The sequence below is a fragment of the Lepisosteus platostomus genome, chromosome 26 (genome assembly GCF_059453375.1).
Source record: "Lepisosteus platostomus isolate fLepPlt1 chromosome 26, fLepPlt1.hap1, whole genome shotgun sequence".
Taxonomy (NCBI): domain Eukaryota; kingdom Metazoa; phylum Chordata; class Actinopteri; order Semionotiformes; family Lepisosteidae; genus Lepisosteus; species Lepisosteus platostomus.
Window position 1 is genome coordinate 11,317,100 of NC_142636.1, and position 9,848 is coordinate 11,326,947.

Here is a 9,848-nt window from a genome sequence, read left to right on the forward strand (position 1 = left end):
GTCTGAGGGACAGACAGCTGAGCAGGGAGAGGCAGCGGGTCTGAGGGACAGACAGGCGCGCAGGGAGAGGCAGCGGGTCTGAGGGACAGACAGGCGCGCAAGGAGAGGCAGCGGGTCTGAGGGACAGACGGGCGCGCAGGGAGAGGCAGCGGGTCTGAGGGACAGACGGGCGCGCAGGGAGAGGCAGCGGGTCTGAGGGACAGACGGGCGCGCAGGGAGAGGCAGCGGGTCTGAGGGACAGACGGGCGCGCAGGGAGAGGCAGCGGGTCTGAGGGACAGACGGGCGCGCAGGGAGAGGCAGCGGGTCTGAGGGACAGACAGGCGCGCAAGGAGAGGCAGCGGGTCTGAGGGACAGACGGGCGCGCAGGGAGAGGCAGCGGGTCTGAGGGACAGACGGGCGCGCAGGGAGAGGCAGCGGGTCTGAGGGACAGACGGGCGCGCAGGGAGAGGCAGCGGGTCTGAGGGACAGACGGGCGCGCAGGGAGAGGCAGCGGGTCTGAGGGACAGACGGGCGCGCAGGGAGAGGCAGCGGGTCTGAGGGACAGACAGGCGCGCAGGGAGAGGCAGCGGGTCTGAGGGACAAACAGCTGAGCAGGGAGAGGCAGCGGGTCTGAGGGACAGACATGCGCGCAGGGAGAGGCAGCGGGTCTGAGGGACAGACAGGCGCGCAGGGAGAGGCAGCGGGTCTGAGGGACAGACAGGCGCGCAGGGAGAGGCAGCGGGTCTGAGGGACAGACAGCTGAGCAGGGAGAGGCAGCGGGTCTGAGGGACAGACAGCTGAGCAGGGAGAGGCAGCGGGTCTGAGGGACAGACAGGCGCGCAGGGAGAGGCAGCGGGTCTGAGGGACAGACAGGCGCGCAGGGAGAGGCAGCGGGTCTGAGGGACAGACAGGCGCGCAGGGAGAGGCAGCGGGTCTGAGGGACAGACAGGCGCGCAGGGAGAGGCAGCGGGTCTGAGGGACAGACAGCTGAGCAGGGAGAGGCAGCGGGTCTGAGGGACAGACAGGCGCGCAGGGAGAGGCAGCGGGTCTGAGGGACAGACAGGCGCGCAGGGAGAGGCAGCGGGTCTGAGGGACAGACAGGCGCGCAGGGAGAGGCAGCGGGTCTGAGGGACAGACAGCTGAGCAGGGAGAGGCAGCGGGTCTGAGGGACAGACAGCTGAGCAGGAAGAGGCAGCGGGTCTGAGGGACCGACAGGCGCACATGGAGAGGCAGCGGGTCTGAGGGACAGACAGCTGAGCAGGGAGAGCAGCAGTACAGGGAGAGCAGCGCTGTCATAAGTTTTTTTTTATGAAAACATATTCTTAGAAAAACAGAAAACTCCACTTCTTTGACACACACACATGGCAGGTGTGGGTTTTAATCTGAGAGGAAAATCGGATTCAAAAAATCTGTGCCTCTACAAGAGAGAGGAGCTGCAAAGAGCCACCCACACTGCGCGGTCAGGCTGGGGCACAGAGAGGGAGGGAGAGGGTGAACAGAGGCACAGAGAGAGAGGGAGAGGGTGAACAGAGGCACAGAGAGAGAGGGAGAGGGTGAACAGAGGCACAGAGAGAGAGGGAGAGGGTGAACACAGGCAGAGAGAGAGTCTCTGTGAAAAGGGAAGGAAAGGTACAGACAGTATGAGAGACCAGGGAGATGCAGAGATAACTTTACAGGGGATTTTAGGACAAACCGCCCTGTCACGATGAAAAGGGCAGAGCCTTTGGCTGCTGAGGGCTCTGCTGGCTCAGGTGTATGAGGGTGTGTGTGTGACAATGCTGGCTGGGTGCCCGTGCACATGTATGTGTTTGTGTGTGTCAGAGCTGGCAATGTGTGGGTGTAAGAGGAGAGCATACAGTGTCCTGGGACACAGAGTTCCTGCAATAACAGTTATAGCTAACTCTGGCACTGAGTCACAAAGCCCAGAGGTGACATTTCACCTCTCAGAGCTCAGAGGCCTGACACACAGCACAACACCCAGGGATCACAGGTCCCTGGCGCAGAGCACAGCTCAGAGCCCTGACACAGACGCAGCACAACACCCAGGGATCACAGCTCCCTGGCGCAGAGCCCAGCTCAGAGCCCTGACACAGACGCAGCACAACACCCAGGGATCACAGCTCCCTGGCGCAGAGCCCAGCTCAGAGCCCTGACACAGACGCAGCACAACAACCAGGGATCACAGCTCCCTGGCGCAGAGCACAGCTCAGAGCCCTGACACCACACACCACAACATGGAGCAGAGACACACTAGTGCAGCACTGTGTCGGGGATATCTGGCGCCTCACTGAGATGATCAGCTGCTGCAGTGGAGAGAGGTCGTGCTGAGAGGAAGAGGAGTGACAGCGCGAGGGAGATGAAGGAGACACGCTTAGAGAGCGCGGAGTTTGTAGATAGTGGGCTCTCGGGTGACTGTAAGGAGGTCAGAGACGCAGCGTCTTCCTTCCTCACACCCCGCTGTGTGTCAAGAGCTCAGGCGTTGCATAACAGTGGTGCCGCTGATCTGGACGCAGATAAGACCGGATCCGAAGAGTGACGCGGTGCTGGGGGAGGGGCTCTGAACTGCCACCTGAGCGATACCTGCAGAGCCACAGGCCTCAGGCCTCAGCATTTAACACAGTGAATCAGGTGGCTTTGGAACTAAAGACAGAAGGCGCGTGTGTGTGCGAGTCCGTATGAGTTATAGTGTGTGAGTGAGTGTGCACCAATTAGTGACAGTGTGAGTAAGTGTGCACCAGGTGGTGTCAGCATGCGTGTACACCTGTTGGTGTGTGATCTGACAGAATATGCCTACAGCCACAGTACCTCCTCTGTGCTCATCGCCACAAGGTTTTTTATAAATGGCATCTTCTTTAAAATCTAAATGTGGCAAAACATCTCATTTCTGGGTCTGTTTTCACACCGTATAGAAGTGTAAATAAAAACATTTTGTAGGAGTAAGTTGGAATTTCCCACAAAGATAGTGTGCATGTGTGCACGTTTGTACGAGTCTGTGTGTGCCCCCTGTGTTTCCACCTCTGTATTTGACTGTGTGCTTGTGACTGAATGCTCACCTGTTTGTGCGTGTATGAATGCATGCCTAGGTTTGTGTGTGCATACCTGTGTTGGTGTGTTTGCAGGTGTAAGTGTGTGCATACCTGTGTTAGTGTGTGTGCAGGTGTGAGTTGGTGTGCACACCTGTGTTAGTGCGTGTGCAAGCGTGAGTGTGTGTGCACACCTGTGTTAGTGCGCGTGCAGGCGTGAGTGTGTGTGTGCACACCTGTGTTAGTGCGCGTGCAGGAGTGAATGTGAGTGTGCACACCTGTGAGTGCGCGTGCAGGCGTGAGTGTGAGTGTGCACACCTGTGTTAGTGTGCGTGCAGGCGTGAGTGTGAGTGTGCATACCTGTGTTAGTGCGCGTGCAGGCCTGAGTGTGAGTGTGCACACCTGTGTTAGTGCGCGTGCAGGCGTAAGTGTGAGTGTGCACACCTGTGTTAGTGCGCGTGCAGGCGTGAGTGTGAGTGTGCACACCTGTGTTAGTGCGCGTGCAGGCCTGAGTGTGAGTGTGCACACCTGTGTTAGTGCGCGTGCAGGCGTGAGTGTGAGTGTGCACACCTGTGTTAGTGCGCGTGCAGGCGTGAGTGTGAGTGTGCACACCTGTGTTAGTGCGCGTGCAGGCGTGAGTGTGAGTGTGCACACCTGTGTTAGTGCGCGTGCAGGTGTGAGTGTGAGTGTGCACACCTGTGTTAGTGCTCGTGCAGGCGTGAGTGTGAGTGTGAGTGTGCATACCTGTGTTAGTGCGCGTGCAGGCGTGAGTGTGAGTGTGCACACCTGTGTTAGTGCGCGTGCAGGCGTGAGTGTGTGTGTGCACACCTGTGTTAGTGCGCGTGCAGGCGTGAGTGTGAGTGTGCACACCTGTGTTAGTGCGCGTGCAGGCGTGAGTGTGAGTGTGCATACCTGTGTTAGTGCGCGTGCAGGCGTGAGTGTGAGTGTGCATAGCTGTGTTAGTGCGCATGCAGATGTGAGTGTGAGTGTGCACACCTGTGTTAGTGCGCGTGCAGGCGTGAGTGTGAGTGTGCATAGCTGTGTTAGTGCGCATGCAGATGTGAGTGTGAGTGTGCATAGCTGTGTTAGTTTGTGTGCCTTAATACTAAGGTTCACATAGCCTGCTAAGGGTCTTAATCACCCCGCCCAGCCCCAGCCCCATGAACAGAAAGGGCAGCAGTGCGTGCGCGTACAGTACTGCAGCACTCCGCGCGTTACTGCGGCTTCCTCACCGCTCCCCGCGGCAGAGCAGGCGAGCCAGCGAGCGAGGGGACCCCGCGGAGACGAGACCTGCAGGTGAGAGCGAGAGAGAGACGGCAGCAGCCCTGCGGCGAGGGCTTCAGGGGAAACGAGCGACCCCAGCTCGAGTGATTCACGCTGGCGGGTGAATCACCCTGCAGAAACGGCAACATTACTGGAATGTGCTGCTAAATTAGGACGCATGACACCAAGCCTCCCTGCACGGCCGTGGGTGCGACTGACACCCGCCCCAGGTTTCCCCTTCTGAGCCGCGGGACGCTTCACCGGGGTTTCGCTTTCGGGGAAAGCAGGCTGATGGCTCACCCATCGCGAGCGAGAAATCCCCCTGTTGATGTTTGCACTCCGCCATTCCTGCGCTCCGCCTACACTCCCCCCTGCCCTTCCCGGTCCTACTGCCCGTCACTGTACCCCCCCAACACCCCCTGCCCTTTCCCGGCTGCCCGTCAACCCCCCCCAACAACCCCTGCCCTTTCCCGGCTGCCCTTTCCCTTCTGCCCGTCACTGTACCCCCCACCCCCCCCCTCCCAACAACCCCTGCCCTTTCCCTTCTGCCCGTCACTGTACCCCCCACCCCCCCCCCCCCAACAACCCCTGCCCTTTCCCGGCTGCCCTTTCCCTTCTGACCGTCACTGTACCCCCCCACGCACCCCCTGCCCTTTCCCGGCCCTGCTGCCCGTCACTGTACCCCCCCACGCACCCCCTGCCCTTTCCCGGCCCTGCTGCCCGTCACTGTGCACCTCAGCATTACTCAGGCCCTGGACACACAGCTGCCTTACAGTACAGGGAGACAACCCGTCCTGCAGGGGCCGGGGTAGCGCGACTGCGTGACTCTCAGCGGTTTGGCCCTCCCGGACTAACTGGGAGCTGCCTGTGGGGGCGCTGTTGTCCGGAGTTGTCCTGTCACCAATTGCGGCACCATGTCACCTGACACACACTCATCTCCAAGGCCACTGACACAGATGAGCCAGAGGACTGCAGCCTCTCTAACAGACAGGAGGAGCTCAGTGCTGTTTGTATCCTTTGAAAGACAGATCATGGGGGGATCAGTAACAGTAACAGCCATGTGTCTTCACCACTGGACCAGCTGTCCTCCCGGTGTAACAGCCCTGTGTCTTCACCACTGGACCAGCTGTCCCCCTGGTGTAACAGCCCTGAGCCTTCACCACTGGACCAGCTGTCCCCCTGGTGTAACAGCCCTGAGCCTTCACCCCTGGACCAGCTGTCCCCCTGGTGTAACAGCCCTGTGCCTTAACCACTGGACCAGCTGTCCTCCTGGTGTAACAGCCCTGTGTCTTCACCACTGGGCCAGCTGTCCCCCTGGTGTAACAGCCCTGTGCCTTAACCACTGGACCAGCTGTCCCCCTGGTGTAACAATCTTTGAAAACTAACTTGAATCTCCTCCAACGTTCAGCCATTTTGCTGCTGGGCTCATATCCAGCCCGGTTCTGACCCAGTCCCAGCCCCGGCGATCCAGGCACAGCTCCAGCCCGGTGATTCAGCAGCACCCGGCTGGCTGGGGGAGGGCGGCGCGGCGTCTCAGTCTCACACTGCCGAGCCCAGCAGCGGCGCTCCGTGCAGAACTGTAACCGCAGCGCCACAGGAAGCGCCCACCACAGGCCCACCGCGCCCGGGGGGGGCTTCAGAGAAACTGCTGACCCAAGAGCGCGGAGGAGATGAGACAGGCACTGAAACCGCAAGCTCAGCGCTCCTGGAAGCGAGCAGAGCTACGACACCAGGCGAGAAGGGGAACTAGGCTCACACATGCCCCGACATGTGACGCCGAGACCTCGCGGGGGCCAGGCGCTGCCTGGGGCCGCCGGCGGGGAGCCTTCCCAAGGTGCACTGCAGCGGCAGCGCCGCGCCGGCCACACGCCGCTGGCGCCGCGGGCACACGTGGAGTCGGGCTGCCCAGCCTGCCCGCCGATGGGCTGGGCTCCGTCACGGGCCAGGAGAACGTCCGGCGGGGAGCGGGGCTCCCCTCGCGGCAGACCTGCCCCCCCCGACCTCCCTGGACTGCTGCCCCCCGGGCTCATCGGAACGGCGAACTCACCCCTCTCGCCTCCGGTCCATGAACCCCAGGAGGGCGGCGGCGGCAGCGGGTCTCTGTCTGTGGCGGGCCGGTCTTCCGTCAGCGGAGCTGCGGGGGGGACAGGCGGGGCATTACGACACAGTGAGGGCAGTGAGGGGTGCAGGCGGGGTGTCTGTGTACAGTGGGGGGAGTGTGGGGGTGCAGGCGGGGTGTCTGTGTGCAGTGGGGGAGTGTGGGGGTGCAGGCGGGGTGTCTGTGTACAGTGGGGGGATGTGGGGGTGCAGGCGGGGTGTCTGTGTGCAGTGAGGGGATGTGGGGGTGCAGGCGGGGTGTCTGTGTTCCTCTGAGGGGGTGTGGGGGCTACAGGTGGGGTGTCTGTGTGCAGTGAGGGGATGTGGGGGTGCAGACGGGGTGTCTGTGTTCCTCTGAGGGGGTGTGGGGGCTACAGGTGGGGTGTCTGTGTGCAGTGAGGGGATGTGGGGGTGCAGACGGGGTGTCTGTGTGCAGTGGGGGGATTTGGGAGTGCAGACGGGGTGTCTGTGTGCAGTGGGGGGATGTGGGGGTGCAGGCAGGGTGTCTGTGTGCAGTGGGGGGAGTGTGGGGGTGCAGGCGGGGTGTCTGTGTGCAGTGAGGGGATGTGGGGGTGCAGGCGGGGTGTCTGTGTGCAGTGAGGGAGTGTGGGGGTGCAGGCGGGGTGTCTGTGTTCCTCTGAGGGGGTGTGGGGGCTACAGGTGGGGTGTCTGTGTGCAGTGGGGGGATGTGGGGGTGCAGGTGGGGTGTCTGTGTGCAGTGAGGGGATGTGGGGGTGCAGGTGGGGTGTCTGTGTGCAGTGGGGGAGTGTGGGGGTGCAGGCGGGGTGTCTGTGTTCCTCTGAGGGGGTGTGGGAGTGCAGACAGGGTGGCTGCGCACAACAGAGGGGGTGTGGGGCTCAGGCTGGCGCGGGATCCGGGCGAGGCAGGGCAGGACGCGGACGCAGCAGAGTCCTGGCAGAGCCATCTGAGTCGCCCCGGGATCGGGGAGTCTCTGCCGAGCTCACGCGCTGGTGCCAAGGGCGGCTCTGTGCCAGGAGAGCCTGGGGCACGTGGGGCAGGGCGCAGCTCAGTTGCACAACTGACAGGGCAGGGAGAGGGAAGGCGGGGGGGGTGGGGGGGATGTGGCACACCTTCTGATCACGTCATCCCAGAAGCAAACAGCAATTACAGAAGAAACCGCCGCAGAGGTCTGAGCAAGCAGAGTCTCCCAGCAGCGCCACTCAGACCCCCTCCCCTCTGACCAGTGCTGGCGCCGCACGGGGGGGGGGGGGCACCCACCGCCTGTACCCTGCGCCAGCACCAAGCTCCCACAATCCCCAAAGGGTAGTGCCCAGTGTTTACCAGCTGGTGGCCATGGCAGCAGCCAGCAGACCAGCCCGCAGCCCAGGGCGTCTCTCCCCCAGCGTCAGGTGCGCTGTGGGGAGTTTCACTCCTGATCCGCGTGCGGAGCGAGCTTCCCAATCGGGATTCGGGACTGAGTCCCCCCTCCGTCCCCCGCTGTCCCGGTTCAGCCACCGGAACGAACAGCACGACGGTAACGGACCCGGTGGGAAAACACTCACACGGCAGTTCAGAACCGTGCTGGGAGCCGCTGTGGGGAGGCTAGCACGGGGGTGAGGAGGACAGGCCGCTGACCTCAGAGGGCCCAGGGTCAGCGAGGCACCGGCTCGCCCGAGACCCCAGGGCCCTGGCGCAGGGGAGAAACGGGTGTTTCTCGGGGTCGCTCGGAGAGCAACAGGGTACCCCCCGGCTGAAACTCCAGCCAGCCTGCTGGTCCCCAGCGCACACACGCGCACTCAGGCAGCAGGACAGTGCCTGATTTCACAGAGACAAACCTTCTCCCCACCCCCACGCCTCCAGTCTTTAAAACTACACCAGTAAGAAGCATCACACCTCACAAGTTACAGAACTGAAGTCTCTTCCCAGCTCAAGTGAAGGGAGCAGGTTTCTGAGGCTGGGCGCCCGTCACTCCCGGTCACGGGTGGGCTGGGACAGCGCCACACACACCCCCGGCTGGCTGTTCACGGCGCCCCTTCCCACGCGGGACGAGGGGCGAGTGGGCTCGCCGGACCCGTCTCCCACAGCAGCTCGCGCCTGAGGAAGGGGCCTCCACGCAGCTCGGCGCGGCGCCACGCAGCTGCGACCCCACACGCGTGCGCGGCGCTGGAGGGGGGGCGGGTGGAACCGGTCGCGTCAGGGACAGAAACAGGCACCGCAGCCCCCCCGGGGGAGAAGGCTGACCGCCACCAAGCCCGTTAAAACAGCTGTAACGACCTCCCGGGCCAGCGAGCGCGACCCCTGGCCAGGGCGGATATAAATAGCTCCTCAGGTGAGCCGCCACCTGAGCCGAGCCCGTCGGGCGGACGGCGCTCACCTGGCCCTCTCCGGCGACGAGACGACCCCCCGCCCCCGCACGGCGATATCCGTCTGTCCTCCCCGCTGAACTTCCCAGCGACTCCCCGGCTGAAGCGCTCGCAGCCGCGCGTGTGGTAGATATGGAGGTTGCGTGGGTCGCAGAGGGGAAATCGGAGGACCTGGGAGGCGAGACAGGTAGGCTGTGACGCCAGAGGCAGTTATGGACACCGGTGACGTGGGTGGTCTTCCGCCGTGACCCGTGCGGCGGCGGCGCCCGGCTCGGGGGGTGAGGCGGGGACACCTTGGCCGAGAGCCCCCGGCCACTGCAGAGGGTCTCGGCGGGGAGAGGAAGGGGGCAAACGGGGCAGCGGGAGGCGACCTGAACCGCGGGCTGTCGCGGAGGGACTCACCTGAGCTGTCTACCTGATCTCCGCGTACTTCCTGGATCCTGACACGCACTCCCGTCTCCCCCCGCCGGGGCAGAACTGCGGCGGGCAACAGGCTCTCTGTCCGCCTGCCCCGTCCAGCTCCGCGGGTCCGTCACCGGCTCATTCCCGTGCCCCCTGTGCGCCGCTGTCCGGGGGTGTTTTCGCCGTGCAGAGCCGTTTCCTGGTCTCCCTCGCTCTCTCACATCTCCCTGCGGACCCGTCAGCTCTCAATAACACCCCCCTCCCTCCCCGCTACTTCTCCCCATCCAGCTCCTCCTTAATTCTCAACCAGGAAGCGGCTGTCCTACTTATTCCAAACAGCGGATTGGCGGAGCCGCCGGGACGGTGGGCCCTGGGAAACCCCCGGCGCGCCGCTATTGGTCGCCGGCGCTGTCGCTTGTGGGGGGGGTTGCGCTCCGGCCAGCAACAGGTTCCCTCGGGATCGCGCGGCGTTAAGGTGGGCGCGCCCTCAGAGGTGGGGCCGGTGTCGCGCTCGTACCCCCCCCCTCCGGCGGCGGGTGCGCGACGCGCCGAGGGGGGCGAGCGAGCGAGGGGCGCGCCGCAACAGGTGAACACACGCGCGCACCATGACCTGCCCGCCTCCCTCGTCCTCCCTCCTCCCCCCCCCCCTCCAGCGGCCCAGGGGGCTCAGTGGAAAGAGTCGCCCGGCCGGGTCGGAGCAGCCCTGTTTGTCGACAACACAACGACACCCTGGGCGGAGACCCTCAGAAATAGCGCTCC

At 63.6% G+C, this 9,848-nt stretch overlaps 1 protein-coding gene across 2 annotated transcripts in view; it reads right to left on the bottom strand.

Moving 5' to 3' along the window:
• Positions 1-9,354, bottom strand: part of LOC148640131 (zinc finger and BTB domain-containing protein 7B-like) — a 33,730-nt gene extending 24,376 nt beyond the window's left edge. The window contains exons 1-3 of one of the 2 annotated variants that reach the window (XM_088620993.1): positions 9,090-9,354; positions 8,699-8,858; positions 6,314-6,400 (exon numbers count right to left, since the gene is read on the bottom strand). The gene's annotated coding sequence lies outside the window, so the exon portion shown is untranslated. The remainder of the gene's footprint in view (positions 1-6,313; positions 6,401-8,698; positions 8,859-9,089) is intronic. The other variant, XM_088620992.1, reaches the window with a different exon arrangement.
• Positions 9,355-9,848: the final 494 nt, after the last annotated feature.